Source organism: Lissotriton vulgaris, chromosome 11 (assembly GCF_964263255.1).
Source record: "Lissotriton vulgaris chromosome 11, aLisVul1.2, whole genome shotgun sequence".
Lineage (NCBI taxonomy): Eukaryota > Metazoa > Chordata > Amphibia > Caudata > Salamandridae > Lissotriton > Lissotriton vulgaris.
The window spans coordinates 1,084,489,912-1,084,513,323 of record NC_141699.1 but is presented as its reverse complement, the minus strand read 5'-3'; the positions used below and the strand labels follow the sequence as shown (position 1 = coordinate 1,084,513,323).

At 42.4% G+C, this 23,412-nt stretch overlaps 1 protein-coding gene across 1 annotated transcript in view; it reads left to right on the top strand.

The window, feature by feature from the left end:
* Positions 1-15,259: 15,259 nt before the first annotated feature.
* The window catches only part of ARMC9 (armadillo repeat containing 9), a 417,510-nt gene continuing 409,357 nt past the window's right edge, over positions 15,260-23,412 (top strand). The window contains exon 1 of the mRNA XM_086944561.1: positions 15,260-15,372. The gene's annotated coding sequence lies outside the window, so the exon portion shown is untranslated. The remainder of the gene's footprint in view (positions 15,373-23,412) is intronic.

Here is a 23,412-nt window from a genome sequence, read left to right as displayed (position 1 = left end):
TACCTGCTCAGCTGTTGGGCTATAATTCATGAAAGACAGCACAGACAGTCACTTAAAAGCAGCCCCATTTTCTGCATTTATCCACTTTTAAAAATAAATGCAGACAGAAAACACATTGTTTTTTGTTTGTATTTATTTTTATAAATCCGTAAAAAACTGAAAACAGGGAGCCTTAATTGTAATAATGAAAATAATTACTTGTTTTTAAGTAGTGCTCCACACCGTTCTGATATTTGCAAGCACTGTAACGAGCAGTTGTTGTATTACCACATTAGGGGCCAGATGTACGACCCTAAATTGCGGTCGCAAACGGACAATCAGTTTGTTTTTCCGACCGCAATTTAGGGCATGGCCATGTACAAACCTCATTTTGCGAATCAGTACATTTTATCGATTCGCAAAATGAGCTTTGCTATTAGGCAGGGGTGTGAGAAGAGCACCCCTTCCTAATAGCATTTGTATGTATGAATGTTTTGCGACCGCAATTGCGGTCGCAAAACACTCGTTATTTACCACCTACTTCAAGTAGGTGGTAAACCATTCACAAACAGGTCAAAAAATATTTTTGAGGGCAGGCAGTGGTCCCAGGGGCCACTGCCCGCCCTTAAAGAATGAAGTTGAAAAGTTTCTTTGTTTTGTCTTGTAAATAAGCCCCCTAGCCTGCATGTCCTGATGCAGAAAGGCTGATCAGACCAAGAACTGCAGCAGCGGCTTCTTTATGAAGGCAGGGGACTGACAACCCCCCGCCCGCTGGGAGTCGCGCAAAGTGTTAAAAATAAAATGGTACTGAAATGATTTAATTACCATTTTATTATTAACCAAGGTGCGCCGCAGCCGCCAGCCTGCCTCCGAGCCAGGAGGGCGTGTCCACTGTTGCAGACTGGCAGCAGGAGGACTGGAGTAGTGGTGGCCATGTGCTTCAAAGTGCGCATGTCACTTTGGCCGGCGGTCTGTCGCTGGCCAAAGGCACAAGTGCCCATCGAAGCTCTCCACCCAGCTCTTTTAGACAGCTGGGTGGAGACCAAGCACAGGCCTCTAGGGCCTGAAGCAGCGTTTGGCCAACCTACTCTATCCAATCCTGGCGCTGCTTTCATGCAGCATGAAAACAGCTCCAGGATTGGTTAGGGGGGGGTTCTTCGTTCCACAGGCTTCAGTCAGAGGACAGTGAGGAGGACACGGAGCCCACGGGTAAGTACACTTTCGTTTTATTTATTGAATATAATGTGTAATGCATGTAGTTTGTATTATTTTGGAGCAAGGAGGTGTTTTTATTTGGGCATTTGAGGGAGGGAGCTTTTTGTAAGGGAAAATGTGTTTTTGGAGGTGGTCAGGCACTTCCCCCGCCCTACCACTTTGAAAGGCCACCAGCCGCTCCTGATAAACTGCTCTGCTCTCCTACTTTCTGGCGCAATGTGAGGCCTGCAGGCAGTGCCTACTTTCCATGCATTGCTGAGGCCTAGCCCCAGTCTTCGAGTAATGGCTGGCTCTCTGTTTGCTGGAAGAAGAATTGGGTTCACCATTAATAAAAAAAAGGTGGCAGGATAAGAACACTTGCCTCTCGTGGCATGGGGGTTACTCTGATGTTTTTCATCTCTCTGGCAGGGTGGTCCTGTCCTACCAGAATATGCAGAGCTGTGGTCTGGGAGAACTTAAGCCCTGGATGCAGATGGTGCAGTTTCCAGTCATGGGTCTGATCCAAGATTCCTTATTTCTGCAGACTGTCAGCTAAAAGCGTTAGTTTCCAAGCCACAGTCTGAGCCGCTGGTGAGTGTAACTCATAATGGCCTCCGAAGGACCGCCATCTTGGAGAGGGGTGCGTGGTGAAGCAGAGGGTGTAGCACAAGGGCAAGGCAAATTGCAGCGCATCCCTTTTCTGTTAAATTAGCGCAGAGGGTTAAACATCTGCTGCATACCCTCTCTAGAAAATGCCCATCCTTTTCCTTCCGACCGCAGTGTCCCCTCCCTCACATACACTCCTAACCTACCTGGGTAGAGAACTCAACTAGTCAGCATTGTACTAGCCTGGTTGGAAGTTTCCTGCCAAGACAGGTAAAAAAAAATAAGGCTTATAACTACAATCTGGTCATTTTATTATTTGTAATACAAACTAAAAGCAGCAAACACAAGATGACAACATGTCAACAGAATGGTAATGTGGGAATGAGCGGGCTTTCGATTTCTGCTGTATTCTGCATCACACATAGAAAGAGGAAAATCCTTCATGAAATTGTTTTTGTGCAGGAAAGTATCCATTCCTACACAAGAAAGGCCATTCTCCTGTGGTGCAAGGGTGCCTGCGTTAGTGCTAGGCTGCCTGAAGTGTGCCAGGGCAAGGAAGGGAAAGGAATGTACCGTATGATGTCCAATACCCCACATTCCTGCCCTTTCCCCTTCACGCGGCGTGGCAAGATGGCTTGCTCGGGTCGCCCCGCTGTGCATCTGACCATGGGATGAACCATGTGCACAACAGGCGGGGACGATTTGAAATGAAATAACAACATATTTAACAGGTAAGCAAGCCAATGGTGTATTCAAGGGTCAAAGTCACCAATTCACCAATGCCACATTTCGAGCACATTGATAGTCTTACGAGCTTCGAATTATGAGAGAGAGAGAGAGAGAGACAGAGAGAGGGGGCTGGAGAGAGACGGGAGGAGAGAGAGAGTGGGAGAGTAGAGAGAGAGGAGAGGAGAGGCGAGAGAGAAAGAGAGAGGGGAGGGAGAGAGAGAAAGAGAGACAGAGTGAGAGAAAGTGGGAGAGAGAGAGGGATAGAGAGAGGGAGAGAGGCAGAGAGCCAGAGATAGAGGGGGAGAGAGATAGAGGCTGAGGAGAGAGGGGGGAAAGAGAGAGGGAGAAAGTGGGAGAGAGAGCCAGAGAGAGAGAGAGAGACAGAGAGAGGGGATATATATATATATGTATGTATCTATATATATATATATAGACAGAGAGAGAGAGAGAGAGAGAGGGAGGAGATAGAGAGAGAGAGAGAAAGAGAGAGAGAGAGAGAGAGAGAGAGAGGGAGAGAGAGAAAGAAAGAAAGCCAGAGAGAGAGAGATGGAGGGAGAGAGAGAGAGAAGGAGAGAGAGATGGAGGGAGGGGGAGAGTGAGAGAGAGATGGAGGGAGGGGGAGAGGGATAGAGAGAGGGAGAGAGAGAGAGGGAGGAGATAGAGAGAGAGAGAGAGAGAGAGAAAGAGAGCCAGAGAGAGAGAGAGATGGAGGGAGGGGGAGAGAGAGAGAGAGAGAGAGATGGAGGGAGGGGTAGAGAGCCAGAGAGAGAGAGAGCCAGAGAGAGGGGGAGAGAGAGAGAGTAGATATATATATATATATATAGAGAGAGAGAGAACATTAAAAAGTTGATAAAATCATTGATGAATTTGTGGAGAGACTTGATACGCTCATCAAACACTTTAAGTTCAACAAATTTAATGATACAGAAACTATACGTTTTGGAGTTATTGATGGATCCTTGGTAGATTCATTCAGACGACGTAAGCTGAGAGAAACTTTTACTCTGAAGCAAGTGTTAATGGCTGCCTGAAGCTGAAGATCATACTGGAAGACAAGCTTCTGAAATGCCAGCTGGAGGTGCCCCCATAGTGAATCGGTTATGAGTATAAAAAGTATGCCAAAACAAAAGACTGAAGGACACAAAGGGATGTTTACATGTAAAATGAAGGTATGTTACAGATGTGCTTTTTTTCCACACAAAGATAAATGTTCAGCTCTTGGGCAGATACGCAAAGGATGTGGGAAAGAGAACTATTTTGCGACATTAGCAAAGCGTAGGAAAAAGTAAGTGCGTCATGGTGCAAAAAAAACATGTCTATCCCGTCTATCAGAGTCTGCTGGTAGAAAGGTAGTGCAGGCCCTGACTATGTAGAGACTTGACTATGGAAACGCTCTGTATCTCGGTCTCCCAGATTATCTCCTTAACAGACTGCAGGTGGTGCAGAACTCGGCGGCGAGACTGCTACTCAGGCTCCCACCTAGGTCTCACATGACCCCTCGCTGGAGGGTTCTTCATTGGATCCTGATAAAAAAAGAGGGTGGGCTTTAAGGCTATGGTCCTTATGCGCAAGGCCTTGCACAAGATGGGCACGTCCTATCTCAGTGAGAGGATCAGCACATACATTCCTGCATGCACCCTTCGCTCTTCTGCAGCGTTCCTTGCAAGAGCGCCCCGCAATAATCACCTTAGAATAAGTAGGAGATCCTTTTCCTACCTGGGACCACTCTTCTGGAATAGACTCCCATTAGACCTTCGGCTAGCATAAAGCCTGGATATCTTCAAGAGAAAATTAAAAATCTGCCTTTTTAACAGCTAATCCAGTTGCCTGTTTGATCTCCCAATGCCTAGCGTCGGGACATTCTGCTGAGTAGCCGCGCGCTTTATAAAACAATATAACATAAAATAACATAACAAAATGGCTGCCAGGACCTTCCAGAAGCAACGTTTGACGCACACTCACAGGGACACGCTGCAACATCAATTGAGGCAAATTGACAATGTACGAAGTCGATTGTCATCTAAATCATCGTTAAACAGTTTGTCCTCCTCAATATAATTTCAAAGTAAGGAAGACTATTGTACCATGTCAATGTTTACCTCAGAGAAACATGCGAATGTCGGACTGGATAATTAAAAGTAGACATTCCAAAGCACCAAAATCATACAAACAGTGTCCGAAAATGTCATTGAAAATAAATAATTTTTCGATACCTTTCATCATCAAAAGTGGTGCATCGATAAACATAATCCCTGAAGGGAAATACAATGAATTGTCTTCACTTACGTCATTGAAAACCAAAGTGTATACTTGGGCTGCATCAATACTCATAAAAAGTAAAGATTCATTTGTAGCAACAATGAAACAAGAAAACAATGGTGCAATCACCCATCCATGTGCTTCAAGGTACAGTGGAAAGTGCCTTCCTGCTCAGTTTCAGTACTGTTGCTGGTATGGAACTGATTTCTGTGAATTACAATATGAATGCTCACCACGAAATAGTAAGTCAAATTCCTTCATTGTTTCATGGTTTGGGAAAGTATAAGACTATGAAAGTATAGTTACACATTAATAACGATGTGCGTCCGGTTGCTCAGAGACATAGACAAGTTGATTTTCATTCACAAGAAGCTGTTGAAAAATAACTTGAATGGTTACTTAAGCATGACATTATTGAGCATTCAACCGGTCCGGCACCATGGTTTTCTCCCATAGTGGTAGAACCCAAAAAGGGCAGCTGTAAGCATATGCGTTGATATACACCAAGTAAACAAAGCAATTGAACGAGAACGACGTCCAGGTCTACAAATTGCTGACAAGATAATGCAATTAAATTGTGCAAAGGTTTTCTCTCGCCCTGATTTAAATAAAGATTATCATCAGCTGAAACTTGAAGAAGATTGCAGGGATATTACAGCCTTTTCTTCATGTCAGCCTGTTTCGATAATAAAGACTCTGTTTTGGTGTGTCATCGGCTGCGTAACTTTTCCAAGACGCCATTCGACATGTCATACAGCCGGTTGTGAATGCATTCAACAATAGCAATGACATATTGACTTTCTGAGCTACACAGAAGAAGCATGATAAAGCCTTCCCCCAAATGTGTTGCTTATTGACTGATACAGGCCTTACTTTGAATGCAGACAAGCATGAGTTCCACAAGACAAAGTTAAAATTCTTTTCCCATATCTTTTCTGATGGGATCACCTGATCCTGCTAAAGTACAAGCACTGGCAAATGCTTGTCCCCCACAAGATGTGTCAATGAGAAGTTTATTTGATGGCATGACCAGTTACTGTTCACAATACATTAGAGACTTTGTTACTATAAGTGCTTCCTTAAAAGAGTTAACAAAGAAAAATGTTTCATTCAAGTGGTCACAAGAGTGTGAGAAGTTTCAATATACCCAAACAAGCCATTGAAACTGCTACCGAAATGGCCTATTTCAATCCAAAGCTTCACAACGAGGTTGTTGTTGCCGCCACCCCGGTTAGGTTAGGCGCTATCTGGCACAGTAGAGTGGACAACCTCATGCTCAAAAGCATATTGTGTGTTTATAAACAACAAGGGACCCTAAGTAAATCAGCAAAGGACCTTAGGGAACAGTTTTATGAAAACAACAATGGTCCCATGCAATGAATGAATGAACCGAATCTTATCATGCGCGAACTTAGCCCAATGGGCGTCAAGGCGCCTAAGTCAAATATAGCAGCAGAATCCCCCATTCTACAACCTTCTCTCATTGGTAAGCACTCTTGAAAAGATAGGTTTTAAGGGCCTTTTTAAATGTCTCAATTGAGGGAAGGGTTTTTATTTGGATAGGGGTAGAATTCCAGAGCTTCGGGGCAACCACGGAAAAAGCTCTGGCTCCCCATCTGGCTAATTTAACACGTGGAACAGCCAGTTGACAGAGTCCCGAAGAACGAAGATCTCGTGTGGGGACATAGCGCGTGAGAAGGGAGCCAATGGCGCTCGAGGGGCCTTCTGCCAAAGCTCTGTAAACCAAGCACAGAATTTTGAAAGAAATTCTGTGGTGGACAGGGAGCCAATGAAGTTCTTTCCTGGCTGCAGTAGCGGAGGAGGATTTAGGGAGGGCCAGGACAAACCGAGCTGCAGCATTCTGCACTATCTGCAGTCGGTGAACAAGACTTTTATTGGCTTCAATGTACAGAGAATTACAATAATCTAACCTTGATCCTACCAAGGCAACTGCAACCTGTTTACGAGCCTGGGGGGAAAGATACCCACGGATTTTATTGAGTATCCTAATCACACCCCAGCAGCTGGCCACGGTCCTGTTGGCTTGAAGAGTCATAGAGAGAGAGGTATCGAATATTACTCCCAGATTTCTGGCAGATTGGGAGGGAGTGGGGCAGATGCCAAGAGAAGATGGCCACCACTCATCAGACCAAGCATCTTGGTCCTTCCCAAAAATCAACACCTCCGTCTTTTCGCCGTTCAGTTTCAGGGCGTTTATAGTCATCCAGTCTGCCACATACTGCATGCATACCCTGAAACTGACAGCCGATGACCTGACGGAGGAGTGAGCCAGTGACACCATTATCTGGGTGTCGTCTGCATAGGACACCACCTCCATCCCCTGCGATCTTACTAGTCTTGCCAGGGGAGCCACATAGATGTTAAACAGGGTCGGACTTAAAGCCGACCCTTGTGGCACCCCACACTGCAAGGACTTGGCAGGGGAGAGGTGGTTCCCAAGCATCACTCTCTGCTCTCTGTCCAACAGGAAGGAGTTGAGGCAAGGATAAATACTACAAATGAATACAGACACAATCGATTCTGTATTGAAGCGACTTGTCCATACGGACAGTGGTCAGCAAGTATATTTACTGTATAACACAAAATACAAAGAGAATATCCTTCGACACTCTCACGGTGTGGGGCACAAGCCTGTACCTCAATTACACAAAGACACTTTAGTACATTCAAAGTGAACAGGAAAGGGCTTTTTCGGAAAAAAAGCTTCAATTGTTCATTAAATCTCAATGTGAACAAATTTTCTAGAATGCACCATTACATCAACACAGTACATGGTGTGCACACAGTATATGGCACATGAATTGGTCGACGGCGTTTCGATCCCACATTCAGATCGCTGGGATCATCATCAGGACATTTCATAAATGCCTAATCGTTACAAGCCTCAAGAACCATTAAAATCATGGTCGGGAACCAACCACAAGACGCATTGACTTCCTCAATCCTATACAGCGATCGTTTTGCCGATCCCCATGATGGTTCACGATCTTGGTGACCTCTGAAAACCCCTAACTCTACCCGGGTTCCCGACCATGATTTTAATGGTTCTTGAGGCTTGTAACTATTAGCCATTTATAAAATATCCTGATGATGATCCCAGCGATCTGAATGTGGGATCGAAATGCCGTCGACCAATTAATGTGCCATATACAGTGTGCATACCATGTACTGTGTTGATGTAATGGTGCATTCTAGAATATTTGTTCACATTGAGATTTAATGAACAATTGAAGCTTTTTTTCCGAAAAAGCCCTTTCCTGTTCACTTTGAATGTACTAAAGTGTTTTTGTGTAATTGAGGTACAGGCTTGTGCCCCACATGGTGAGAGTGTCGAAGGATATTCTCTTTGTATTTTGTGTTATACAGTAAATATACTTGCTGACCACTGTCAGTCTGGACAAGTCGCTTCAATACAGAATCGATTGTGTCTGTATTCATTTGTAGTATTTATCCTTGCATTGGACCATTGTTGTTTTCACAAAAGCATATTGTGGCATATGCCAGTAGAAGATTTGCCCAAACAGAACGTGCTTACTCCCAACCATAGAAAGTAAATTTGAGCATGAACATTTCCATGTAATCCTTTATTTTAAAACCTTTTATACTGGTAAATGATCATCAATCTTTTCTGACTAGGTTTGGTAATGCAAAAGCCAAGATGCCTCCTTGCATTGAATGGTGGGGACTCCAATTACGGTACAGAGCAGGAATATCGCCGCAAAAATATTGCCTAACATAAATATCGCCGCAAAAATATCTACAGGAAGAAATATCGATGACAAACATATCGTCTGACCAAAATATCGACAGACAGGTAAGTAATATCGTTAACATTAATATAGTTGTAATAAATATTGTTTACAAAAACATAGTTTACAATAATATCGTTTTTTAAATAATTATAAGTAATGTAGTGTTTTTAATGATTATTTTTAGTCAAAGTAGTATTTTTAGTAGTATATTATTATTTAATAATGTATTTTCAGTTGAATTTAGTATTAATAGTTCCGTAGCGGGTTGTGGGTTTATAGGGGAGTAGGGTGGGAAGTAATTTAAATATAATGAAATAATACATTAATTAATGTTTTAAATGAATATAAATAGTGTAATAAATAATAGTTAATTAATTTCAATTAGTTAATTGAATAATAAATATGTAATTAATTATGTTAATTTTTTAATTATTTTTAGGTGTGTGTACAGGATTTTTTTACTGAAAATGTTTTTGGGTAAAGGGGTATTTTTAGGGTTCAGGGTCAGTTTTCAGTTTTTGGGTAAAGGGGTATTTTTAGGGTTCAGGGTCAGTTTTCAGTTTTTGGGTAAAGGGGTATTTTTAGGGTTCAGGGTCAGTTTTCAGTTTTTGGGTAAAGGGGTATTTTTAGGGTTCAGGGTCAGTTTTCAGTTTTTGGGTAAAGGGGTATTTTTAGGGTTCAGGGTCAGTTTTCAGTTTTTGGGTAAAGGGGTATTTTTAGGGTTCAGGGTCAGTTTTTAGTTTTTGGGTAAAGGAGTATTTTTAGGGTTCAGGGTCAGTTTTTAGGTTTTTGGGTAAAGGGGTATTTTTTGGGTTCAGGGTCAGTTTTCAGTTTTTGGATAAAGGGGTTTTTAAATATAATGAAATAATAGATTAATTAATGTTTTAAATAAATATAAATAGTGTAATAAAAAATAGTTAATTAATTTTAATTAGTTAATTGAATAATAATTATGTCATTAATTATGTTAATTTTTTAATTAATTTTAGGTGTGTGTACAGGATTTTTTTAGTGAAAATGTTTTTGGGTAAAGGGGTATTTTTAGGGTTCAGGGTCAGTTTTGGGTTTTTGGGTAAAGGGGTATTTTAATTATATATATGTATTATTGTTGTTATATAAAGTAATGTGTAAAATTAATTTATATGTCCACATTTATTAAGTTTATAATTAAAAAGTGTAGTAAATTTGTTTGAAATAGTTATAAAATAAAAGTAATGTAATGTATTTTGTTAATAGTACTTATATTTATTTATTATTTAATGTAATTTTAATTATTTTAAAAAGTCGATATTTTTTACATCTATATTAATTACAACGATATTTTGGAGTCGATATTTATGTACTTACCTGTTTAAGTATAGGGTGTCGATATTTTTGTAAACGATATTTTTGCAACGATATTTATGTCAGCTATATTTTTGTTATCGATATTTTAACACCCTACCCTAATTACAAGAGTATGATTACACCATTGAGCGTCATCCAGGGAATTATCAAATCCCTGCTGACTACTTTTCAAGAGTGCAGATACAAGGTCAAGGTGCTCCATCCAAGAAGGCTGAAGCCTATGTATTGATTTCAAAGTAGAACCAAATATGCCAGTTGCCATATTGTTTGCCCAGATCATAACTACCATGAGTCATCATAGCTACATTCTGACGTTGAAAGATATAATTACACATCAGCCAGGGAACCGACACGCTCGACCTCTCACCAGTGATGATGAATACCAAAAGTACCAAATCTTTAAAGATGATTTGTTTTATAACTCAGGAAGAGTTATACTGCGAGGGTCGACAATCCTAATTCTGGAGAGTTTAAGACAGAGAATAATTGAAGTGGCTCAAGAAGGACATAGTGGTATTGTTGCCACCAAGAGAGCTCTTCGAGATCGAATTTGGTTTCCATATTTAGATGAGAGGGTTGAGAGGGAACTCAAGGCCTGTTATCTATGTAACTGGCTTTCCACAAACATTACTCAACATACTCTTACCGTATCGGAACTCCCTAAGCATGCATGAGAGAGAATAGTCATCAATTTCTTCGTTCCACTTGACAATGGACATCATCTGATGATAATTGTGGATGAGTGCTCTCAATTTCCATTATTAGAGGATTTCTCATCCACTACTTATGAGCGAGTCATCGAAAGATTTGATGGCATTTTTGCAACAAGTGGCGTAGCAGTCACGTTGAAGACTGATAACGGCCTGCTGTTCAACAGGCGAGAATTCATAGATTTTTTTAGAGCATCCGAACATAAAGCCTCAGAAGAGTACACCCTTGTGGCTGCAGGCAAATGGACTTGTTGAGCATTTAAAGATAGGAATACAGTGTGCAACTCTGGAGAGGATCAGTTGGTAAACTGTTTGGAATTTCACCCTACGAACCAATCGTTCAACACCTGACTCGACCAATCAGTCAATCAGGACTACTCACCTGTAAGATTCTCAAGGTGCTGGGGGCGGGGAGGGTCTGGGTCTGCGCTTCAGTCGGAGAGCCAGGTCCAGAGGTCTTCCTGAATTACGGCAGTCATGGTTATTGCCTGAGGTAAAGAGGCAGGGAGTTCCAGGTCTTCGCAGCAAGGTGGGAGAAGGATCTTCCTCCAGCCATGGGCTTGCGGATCCGCGGGACGGTGGCCAGGGCTAGTTGGGCAGAGCAAAGATGTCTGGTGGGAGTGTAGAAGGAGCGGTGGTGGGTGAGGTATGCAGGTCTGGTGTTATGGAGGGCTTTAAAGGTGTGCGTGAGAAGCTAGAAGGTGATCCTCTTGTTGACAGGTAGCCAGTGAAGGTCTGCAGTTTCTTTTGAAGTTTCTGGGTGGTGCCAGTGTAGAGTGCATTGCCGTAGTCGAGTCTGCTGCTGATGAACACATAGGAGACCGTTTTCCTGGACTCTGTGGTGATCCACTTGAAGATCTTCCTAAGAAAGTGGAGCATGTGGAAGCAGGCGGACGTGACGGCGTTGATTTGGCACATCATTTAGAGTGAGGAGTCCAGGATGATACAAAGGGTTTGTGCGTGGTCCGTAGGTTTGGGGGGGATTCCGAGCGTTGGGAGCCACCAAGAGTCATCACAGGCTGAGGGGGAGGAGCCCAGGATGAGGACTTTGGTCTTGTCTCAGTTAAGCTTGAGGCAGCTGTCCTTCATCCAGGTGCTGACTGCCTTCATCCCATCGTGGAAGTTGCTCTTAGTGGCTGGGGGTTCGTCTGTGAGAGAGAGAATCAGCTGGGTGTCATCAGCGTGGATACAATGTTGAGTCTTTGGCTTCTGATGATGTCTGCAAGAAGGGCCATGTTGATGTTGAAGAGGGTGGGGCTCAGGGAGGATCCCTGAGGCACTCCGCAGCTGATCACTGTGGGCTCTGATTTGAGCAGTGGAAGTCTGACTCTCTGCATTCGGCCAGTGAGAAAGGAGCGGATCCATTCGAGGGCTTTGTCGCGGATGCCAGCATTGTGGAGTCTTGCGCAGAGGTTGTGTTGGGAGACAGGGTCGAAGGTGGCTGAGAGCTCCAGGAGAATGAGAATTATTTTTTTTATTTAACAGAGGGGAAGATGTAGTAGTGTCTTGAGATAATTTATGATGGAATCATTTTTGCTCCCAATGGACTCCATAGAGATGTGATGTAGGTGTCAGAGCGCAATGCCATGAAATCTTGTTTTAGAATGTTGTGTTTGCAGTTACACACAGCAGAATAAAGCCATGTAATACTAAATTCCATGTGTGTGGGGGATAATTGGCCGGTACCCAGGCTGGGAAGATGCTACAAGATTTTCCTTACAGTGAAAGAAGTTGGCATTGACTGATGCTGCGATCACAATGGAAACTGAACTCTACAATAGCAGTGCAATATATTTGTTTGCATGCTCAATCAAATGTGTTTTTACAAAAGACAATTTAAGTAAACTGAGAAATATTTAAAATTCCTTTGACTGAGGATGAAGAATTTAAGTCACTCAGAATCTTTACTGTTATTGTAGTGTGTGCATGATTATCAGATAGCTTTGAGGATACCCTGTCTTGTGCAACCGACATCCTAAAAGTCCTAGCCTTATAGCGTGTGGCACTTTGCAGTCCAGAAATTGTATTTGCAGTTTTCATATCGCCAGCTATATTAAGTGCTTTAGGTCCAGTGCATGTCAGCACAAGTTTTGTTAGTATCAATAAGCATAACCTTGTTTCTGTGCTGCAGTTCTACACTCCCTAGTAAACAAATGCTAGCTCACGAAGCCATTCAGAACGGCACACGTTCAGTTTATTTGCATAATGAAGCAAAGTGTAAGTGCTTGGTTCTGCTCACTATTATATAGGCTATAGTACCACTGGAATTATGTGGATGTGCAGGGCCACATTATGTGGCAGGGTTGATTTTATTACATTATTGTGTCAATTTTAAACTTGTTAACAATATCTGGCCATTAGTTGCACCTCTTTAGTGAACGTTTAACACCCAACTATAGAAATAAGCAACAGAAAAGTGACCAGTCCAACTTTGCCAAGGGCTTCCACTGTGCGGCAGCACTTTTTGCTGCGTTGTAATAACTTTTGAAAAGTTTGAGCTAAAAACAATTTTTTTTGTTAAAATCTGCAGATTATGCAGCAGATGAAGGATCATGTGGCAAATGCAGCAAATCTATAATTATGCGAAAATCGTGCGGATGCACAATTGCATAATTCCAGTAGCCCTGACTATAGCGTCATTCGAAGTGTCACACACTACGAAAAAACACAAATGTCACACAATAAGGAGTTTGATAATATGGGAGTTGTGGAAGGTCTTGCTAGAACTGGGGCTGCCTCCGTACATCCTGTCCCTCCTTCTGAGACTACACGCCGGCAATTTTGCGCAGGTGCGATGGGGCACAAAAGGTGAAAAAACTGACAGGATCCCTGTGGGAAGGGGCGTCCGCCAGGGATGTGTGCTAGCTCCCACTCTGTTCTCTCTCTACGTGAACGGAGTGGTTGAGCATCTGTTAAGAAATCCCTCGGATGCTCCGTCCCTGGCGGGTAAACGGATCCCAACATTGCTCTTTGCAGATGATACCCTCCAGAGTCACCTGAATAGTTTTCAGGAGTTCTGCTCATTTAGGGGATTGGTAATCAATACTGACAAAACCAAGTATTTGATTATGAACCCGCCTAAAAAACCTGGGCATCCCCCGGCTCTGAATTGTGTCCCATTGGAGAGGGTATCTGAGTTCGATTATCTGGGCATTCGCCTTAACGATGCATTGAGCTGGAACCCGCACATCCAAAAAATGCTCCTTAGCCACAAATGGGTGGGTGGTGTACTACTTAAGGAGCAACGCTCCTCCACAAGCAAACCTATCGCCCCAGTTGTGGAGATATACAAAGCTAGAGGGGTTAGTGCTGCCTTGTACGGGGCGGAGTTGTGGGGCACTTGCAACCTGGACGCATTAGCAAAATCGGAGAGCAAATTTCTGAAAGATCTGATGGCTCTCCCGCTGAGCACACTCACAGTACCCGTGCTAATGGACATAGGTTGCAGGTCGATTAAGGACCAAGCCCAACTCCGCCCCTTGCTTCTTTGGGCTCGGTTGTGGCGGGTGCCCGAATTAGCTTCCTATGCTGAGACGCTATCAGAGGTCATGGCCATAGAAGGCTGGTCCAGGATTAAATGGCTGAGGGATGTAAAATGGCTATTAGTGGAGTTAGGGCTTGGTGATGTGTGGGCATCGAGAACTGCCCCACCCAAAGCCATGATAAAGAAATTGTATTGGAATTGGGTCTCTTCCAAACTATCTATAGATCCACGCCATTTTAATTCCACTGTAGCCTCTGTGAAGATTAAAGATGTGGTGGCTTATGAACCATATCTAGATATGATCTCCATCCCTTTTGACCGGGCCCTGTATTTTGAGTTCAGAGTAGGGACCCTACCTGTAGGTGAACTGATTGCCTGATGGAAATCCTCTTACCAGTCCTCCCCCTTCTGTGCGCGTTGTCCCACTCGAGTAGAGTCGGTAGCCCACATTCTTTTCGAATGTCCGGATTACTGTGCACCTAGGAGGCGTTGGCTCAAACACTTATGTAGACTTCTAGGCACCCGCCAGCACACAGTGGCGCTACGCATTTTAATGTCTGACACATCCGCTTTGGTTGTTTGCGGTGTTTCAAAATTTTTAAAGTGGTCATGGTTGATCCGTGCAAGAAGACTGTCCTTGTCAATTTAATTTTTGTTTTAACTGTTTTAACACTTTACTCCCTTTTCTCCCTTTCTGTGCAATTAAGAAATGATTGTTGTAAATGTTGTGTTTTATAATTGTTGAACAAGCTTTTATGATATTTTTATATCGAAATAAAGCCTATCAATCAATCAATCAATCAATCAATCAATCGATAATATGGGAGTTATGTAGTAAAGTTAGATTGCCTCATATTTTCCAGATACTTTTAATACGCTAATATGTTTATAAACATGCCAAATATTTAGAACAATAGTCCTATTCAATTTAATGAATGGATATCAACAGCTGATAACGATACACTGCTTGCATAGCAGTAACATTTCTCTTTTCTTTCATATATTTGCAATAACCTACTTTGCCTTTCATGACAACATTCTCTCACCTTAAGATGGCCGATTGAATCTTCACCTTTATTTTACGGCGCACGTTTCAGTGCCGCGCTCGCTCCAGAGTAACTGATTGGTGCCTGAAACCACGTGATGTGATGACCTACTGCCTCATTGGAGGGCGAGGTGTGGCTCGTTTCCTTGGTTACAGGCGAGGGAAGCCGCTCTGAGAGCGCATGCGCGGTGGTGGGAAGCTTTTCTAGGGGTGCTGCAAGAGGACCTGTGCAGCGAACGTGGACAGGTGAGGCTCCCTGCACCCCCAATAAGGGTTGCTTCTTCCCTGTACCCCCTCGCCACGCTGCCGCCCTCTCATGCACACCATACAACGGCCGCTTGTTATGAATTCTGTAGGCTAACCGACAGTTCTCTCCTGCAGCACATTCCCTGTTACACCCTTCTGTGCCTCACCCCCTGGCTCCCCCTTTCTGCACACCACCCTTCTCTGCTTCGCCCTGGGTGGCCCTATCCCCCTCACACCTTCCCCAGCAGGACCCCCTGGTGGAGGCTGCTATAGGTAGCTCTCAGACTGCCTCTCCCCTTACCTAGCAAAGCCCCTCCACTGTGAGCATCAGGAATTAGAATGCGAAGTGTTTCTGTGCTTTTATTCACGCAGAACAGAGTGTTTAAAATAGAAATTCTGGAGATAGAATGGGTAGGGAACCGGTGACAGAGAAAGGTGATGAAGATCATTAGAGGGAGTAGGGCAGGCTGGGCAGCATATTGTCCAGAGCACGTAATATTACAGATCATAGACTTAGATACTACATGGGATGATGGGAGTAAAAGACACAGATGGGAAAGGCAAGGGCTAGAATGGCTCAAACACAACTGCGTAGAGATCAGCCAGGGAGAACTGAAGTCCATAGGGAAACCATAAACTGAAGGAGGGAAGGCTGGGGGGATAACAGAAGGCATGCTCGTGGTAAAACACTGGTGAGGGAGTGCATCTAAATACTTGTGCAGAGGAGCAAGGTACAGTGATGAGGCAGAGAAGTACACAGAACACGAGGACTTCGAGAGAGAGCAACAAACGTGTTTAAAAAAAACCTTTTCAAACTTCATTATATCTGGGTCCCCAGATTAGCTCCCTATTTTGATATGACTATAGGCAACATAATTTCCAGGACTTTGCACAATTCTCCTTTTCATTTTCTACTAAATGGCTAGGTTTTCTTTTTGTTCTGTCTCACAGGGCTATTTCATTCAGTATATATCTGCAACGTATAGTTGGTGTGACACCTGACCCATTGCCGGATTAGCTGTCTCACCACACATTGCTCTGATTTATTGATGCTTAGAAACTTGTGATACTTTATCCAAGTCGTTGCTGCTATAGCAGGAATATCATTTCTAATCAATACACATGGCCCATATCGCCCTAATCCATTTGACGGCAGTTGGTTCTATATATTTGGCTCAGATCGAACAAAAGGGACTCATGCTCCTGGAGACTTTAACAACCAGTTGTGTCTTATGTCTTGAGAGTATCTCTTAGGTACAGAGTGGTCACGTGCTTCTTGTGGCATTATGTGAACTTCTCGAATCACAAATCATGATGGGGCTAAGACCGAAGCGATGAAGTATGCGCTACCTTAATTTTGCTGTGTGTAAGAGTGCACATGCAAGGCTTCCATCCCATTTCCAACTTTGCCCACACATGGGCAACAATACCCTTTTCTCGCCCTTATGCTTAAGTAATATCTGCATTACTACATGTTATTCTGATTAACTTGCATTTGACCACTGGCCAGATGAATGAATTTATTTTTATTGGTTCTTGGACTTGCTTTACTGATGTTTGTCTTAGGATCTCTCCTGGTTTTGGAGTGCTGAAGCTTTCCACTTTTGGTTTCTCTATGACAACACAGTGCAAACAAGTCTTTTACTTGCATTTTTTTTATTTTGCTATTTTCATACGAAATCAGTATGCATTATAAGGCATTAGTGCACTTTATAATAAACTGAAAAGCAAACAATGCAATGTTAGTTTTCTTAACAGTGCAACAATGTCTGGATTAGATTCCAGAGTTTGTGGGAAATATGGTCTTAGAGGTGAGTTCGGAAGAGGTCATTTTTGCATTGTTTCCTGAATGACACGAGCATGGGTTCAATTCTGATATCCGATTGAAAGGAGTTGTGGTGACAGCGCCATAGAAAGTTTGTCCAGAGATCAATTAGAAAAATGACTGTATAAGCTGGGCAGCTGATCTTGCTTCTGTAGCGGGCCAATGTAGTTCATTAAGAATCGGCGAGATGTGCTCGATCTGTCTAGTAGGTGGTAACGTCTAAATGGAGAATGGCCTTACTAGGCGCTGTTGAGTTTTAAGAGATCCCTCACAAGGATTGCATTGCCCAAGCCTAGAAAAGAGAGGACCAGCTCATGTTCATCAACATTTAGATGTGTAGAAAGGAAACAGTGTTTGATCTATTTGAGTTATTTAAGATAAGCGTTTTCTGATTTTGGGATTTTGTTGAAATGGGTTATACGAGATATTTGGGGGGCCTAGCTTTAAAGTTACTCAAGTAGTTCGGTTATTTACACATTATTTGATTACTCCAATAAATGTATAGTTACTACATTACTCAGCTTCTCCATGTTTCCTAAATTTATCTGGTACCCTCTTAACTTTTTCTTGGAGACTGACAGTTCCCTGCTCAGCATCGTCTCATATGCTGAGTAGTCAAGAAGTTGACCTAAAGGTCACACCCAATGCATGGACAGCCCTCTTGTTTCCTAAGCTCAAGAGAGGGATCTGCTCTCTAGACACATGGGGATGGGAAATGGCATGATATACAAAAACAGTCTTGTGCAACAAGTCCTCACTCTAACATGATGTTCTTTACAAATATCCTCTGCCCTGGGTTGTCACCATCTGGCGCACTACCTTTTTTGTACTTCAGTACTGCTCCACTTCAGTGTCATGGAATTAGACTTGTTCAAACATTCAATCATTAGTTTTATCCAAAATGTCATTCACAGTATGAAATAATATTTGTTTGAAGTTTATCATCTCACAATATTTTATTAGTCTTTGTTATTGATTGCTTCTATTTCCCCATTATCATAGGGAAACATTAAAAACAGTTTCTATTATGGCAGTTAATTTGCATCTGACACCAAAGCGGTGAGTCAGGCCTGCGCCATTGATGAGCAGTCAGTGGTTCTCACTATCACCACAATAGCGATTGGTTTTAATTTGTTTCTTGGGGCATAGGGGAAAACAGAGGAAATTAGTATTAATCATGAAGAATGTTCAAATATTATCGGATGATTCATTTCAAATAAAAGATACTACTACTAGTAACTTTTCAAATCCAGGCAGAGGTCCCCTCCACCCGGGAAGATTTCTCTGTATGATAAAGCATAGAGAAAGTTGTAAAAGTTACTAAACTTGAAAAAGTATAAAAATATTTTATTGTGAAAGATTTTAATTTAATATTTTAATTTAAAATCGAAGTTTATTAATTTTACATCTTTATTTACATTTTAGAAAAATATTTAAAACGTTCCAGCAATATTAAATTAATTTAAATATGAAATATTAATATTTTGACTATATTAAATTAGAATTATTTTTCTGAAGTGTAAATTGGAAACAAAATCACAGCAAAAGAAAAAAAAGTCACTTTAATTTAAAATATTAATGGTAAATAATTTGATATTTTTTCATTTTTCTTTTGTTTCTTGATAACTTTCTGCACCTTTGAAGCTGGGGAAGTTCGGATCCTTTATTTGCGGGATGAGAACCCTATAACCTTTCTGCCTTAAATGCATACAGAGTGACAGGCTGCACTGCCTACTGGCCCAAAAGTGGCCTCACTGTGCGTTAGTAACAGTAAGGGGGTCACAAGTGGTGTAGCTGAAGCGTTGGGGGATTTTTGTCATCACACTTATCCACACCAACCACTATATAACAATCAGAAACGTAACTCTAATGTCGAACCCATACGTCCTTATCACTCAGTTAGCAATATCAAAAGTCCTCCAATGAATCTTTGGTAGAGCTAAAACGGACTAAATAATGAAAGACGGAATGCTATTTCTCCACAAGGATCTACAATGAAGAAATACGCTGATCATTAGTTATTTATAAATGAGTCCAAATATCTTTAAAACTCAGGAATAAAGACAAACACTATTCTTTTCTATTTAGGTTTTCTTTTTATTTCATAATATGAATGGTCAAGCACAAATACAAATCAGAATTTCATTACTTTGATTCTCAATGATACAGGTTAGATTCACAATGAACCTAACAGCTCATTTGTGACGACATCAGATCATCAGATTTAGAGGAGTGAGAGTGAGATAAAACATCAGCGAAACACAGTTCACTTATGTAACGGAAATACTAATGCACAGCATGCAATTAGTCTGAAAAGCTTACCCCTTGGCCGTTAGGGAATAGCAAGAGCAGCTTCACCAGCTGATGATGTGCAAAGTCTCTAGTAAAGTCTTTAGGATTTGCAGGATACACCAGCCAGAGAATCGGGAATCAGCATGGCATTCAGCTACCACGAACGCATGGACAGGTCACCGATCTTGTGAACGAGCCAAGGAATATTTTCCCACAGGAATCTTTATAGTACTCTAATTCTTTTCTTCCATTAATATGGTGCATTCTCTTTCTTCAGCAAGTCTCTGTATTGGTTAATCACGGGGGTGTGACAGTCTACTGACCGTGACTTTACTACTATTTTGTAAACACTCTTTGTCTAAATATTGTATAATTTCCAAGGGAGGAAGAAGAAAGAACCTAGCTACGAATGTATTTAAATGTTGTAATTGTTACATTCATGTCGCCTACATCCCTCGCCTAGACAGGAAAGAACCGTAAAAGTTTATTCAGAACTAGGCGAAATATCTGTACTCTAAGGAAGCATTTGTAACATTTGACGGACAGGAGCACGGAAAAGCACATCCTCTAAAGATATAAACAAACCTTTTCTGGAATGGCACCCAGGATTTTGAATACTCTTCCCCCTGAAACCAGATTGAACTCTTCCACCGTCTCCTTCAAAAAGGAAGTAAAAGCGATCCTCATGGCAATATTTACTTGACTAGACTCTAAGCAAATCTGAAGAACAATAGTTCCCTTACTATTGCGCTGAGGGTCCATCTATTCTCCCTAGGCACGATTTCCTGCCCTGGAATTTAAGAAATCGAGAGACTCACGTTAAGCTCTCTACGACTGTTCCTGTGCTTTGTTTTACTGTTTTCCCATGTTTCTCTACCCCACGATTTGTACTTTGCATTCGTACTATTATCCCTTGCGTATGTCCCCTTAATTTTATTACCTGTATAATTTGTCATACTATTCTCTATGTATAATGCAGCACTGGAAAACACTCTGATATCCGCAATGATCTTGTTCGCGCTCTATAAAACCTTCGAAATAAAATAAATAAATAAATATTACGTTAGCAAAACAGAGAATAATTTCTAAAAGCCTATATTTACTTTCACGAAGAATAAAGCTTTTCCTTTTGTCATTTATTTCCTGCAGTTAGGAAGACAGAATAGCATCCAATTAGCATTAGTCTCATTATATTAACTAAGAAACGCATATTTGTCATGCCTTATGCACATTTCACGTGTTGTACACTCTAATATTATATGTAGGTAATTCCACACGCATTATAAAAGCATGCATTAGGGTAGATTACATTGAGCAGATTTTATTTACAAAAATCGTGCTCCTTCACAAGCTTTGAGCCTCATGACTGCGTGAAGCAACTGACATTCTTTTTTGGTATGAGGCCGTTGACACTCATTACAGCATGGGGCTGTTGATGCTCACTGCAGCATGGGGCTGTTGATGCTCACTGCAGCATGGGGCTGTTGACATATATTGCTGTTTGGGGCCAATGACTGACATTGCTGCCCGGGGCTGTTGACACTCATCGCTGCTTGGAGCTGTTGACGCTAGAGCTGCTTGGGGCTGTTGACACTCATCGCTGCTTGAGGCTGTTGATGCTAGTGCTGCTTGGGGCCATTATTTTTCATTAACCCCTTCGAGGCTGATGACGAGCCCAGCTCGTCATGAACAATGGGTTTTTTAAAAAGCAAGCGCAGCAGCAGAATAAGAGCAGCGCGCATGTGGTTAATGTGTGAGGCTATTGGTGCTCTTTATTTCTCAACACCATTGATATTTCTTTTGTCTGGTGCCATAAATGCATACTTGACCGTTGGCTTTGCTTGTTCATTCATTCTTGGGGCTATTGATGTTTATTACTATTTGTGCCATTGTTTCTTATTAATGACTGTGGCTAAAGATATTTGTGCCATTAATGCCTGTATCGATTGATGTGCTCTACTGCATGAGCGGTACCAAAGGGGGGTGGTGATGGACGGACCACCCCCTTTTGTACCGCTTTTGGCCGCCATAAGTGTGGCAGGGTATGCTCAGACGTGAGTCCCTTGCTTACTTTGCCACTGGATTCAAGCAAGCCGGGCTAAAGACGGCTGGAATGCTAGAAACCGGTCCTCGGAAGCTTGTTTCCGGTCCAGGGAAGACATGGCTTGGCAGTTCGGGCTGGACTGTTCCCATGAGGCACAGGGTCAGACTGATTTGCATATAGCCATGTCTGAACTGGGGTGGCAGAGTGGGCTAAAGAACGGTGATGGATTAAACCCAGATCTTTTGACTGGTTGTGAGTGTTTGATTGATTCAGATGCTCCGTCCATCACCACCCCCTTTTGTACCGCTTTTGGCCGCCATAAGTGTGGCAGGGTATGCTCAGACGTGAGTCCCTTGCTCACTTTGCCACTGGATTCAAGCAAGCCGGGCTGAAGACGGCTGGAATGCCAGAAGCCGGTCCTCGGAAGCTTGTTTCCAGTCCAGGGAAGACATGGCTTGGCAGTTCAGGCTGGACTGTTCCCATGAGGTACAGGGTCAGACTGATTTGCATATAGCCATGTCTGAACTGGGGTGGCAGAGTGGGCTAAAGAACGGTGATGGATTAAACCCAGATCTTTTGACTGGTTGTGAGTGTTTGATTGATTCAGATGCTCCGTCCATCACCACACCCTTTTGTACCGCTACTGCATGAGGCCATTAATCCACTTACCGAGGTTCATTGACATTCGTTACTTCTTGGGGCCATTGTTTTCCTTTTTTGCCTCAGGACAATAGTGCATGTTGCTTATTATTATTATTATTATGGAAATTTCTAAAGCGCCTGGTTACGCACACCGGCGTGTCCCCGCGCTATGGTGAGAGACAATGAGGAGGCCTAAACTAGATTCAGCTACACAAGTATTGAACGGAACAAGTGGGTTTTGAGAGCTCTTCAGAACATATGCTTATGATGTTTGCGCTGCTTGGAGCCAACAATGAGTGCAGTGCACTGGCCGAGGCCATTGATGCTCACTGATGTCTGTGTGCAACATTGATGCTTACTACTGCCTGGACCAATACTAATGCACCTTGCTGCCTGGACCATGAAGGCTTATCTCTACCCGAGACAACTGAGGCTCATTGCTGACTGATAGCATTAATGCTCAAACCCTCCTAGGTCTGTTGATGCTCATTGCGGTCTGCGACCATTGATTTCTGTACTGTCTGTGCTATTTGATGCTTGTTTTGGCCTCATTGCACTGATGCAGGTTGTGTTTAATGTCACTGATGCTTATGACTGTCTGGAGCCAGGCCTCAAATAGGAAAGTAGGTTAGTACTTTACATTGGATAACATCAGAGCTCACGTTATTCAATACTAGTTTTGAATAGTTAATTTAATTCTTTTAGTTTTACTATTTGCAGTATAAGTGCTGAATTAGAAGTGCCCCATTTAAAAAGTTTTTGCTGGGTACCTGGTTTCTTTTCAACCTCTCGAAAAAATCTGTATGAACGTATATATGAGGTATTTGTTTAGTGTGAACCTAGCCGAAGGGCAGCACAGTGATGTACATGGTAACATAAAAAAGATATAGTCAGCAAGTGGGGGCAGCTTGGGGCTGAAATGAACTGTTACTGTGTTGTGAAGTTGTGTTTTTAACAAGATGTGTCTTCAGCTTTTTCCAAAATTGGAGCTTGGTTGAAGTGGCTCTGATGGATAGATTGATATAATGTCAGATACTGGGTACATAGATGGAGAAGTTTTCGTGCCTTATTTCTTTTTCTCTTTTGCTCTCTGTTTCCAGTTCTACGGTATCCTGGATAAGATTGTGCCGAGACCACTGATAGGCATGAGTGACGTTGTGTTGGTTTTGTATATGGTGGCCCTGATTTCAGAGACGGGTTAGGCCAGCAAGGGTACCCAATGAAGTTACATCAGGGA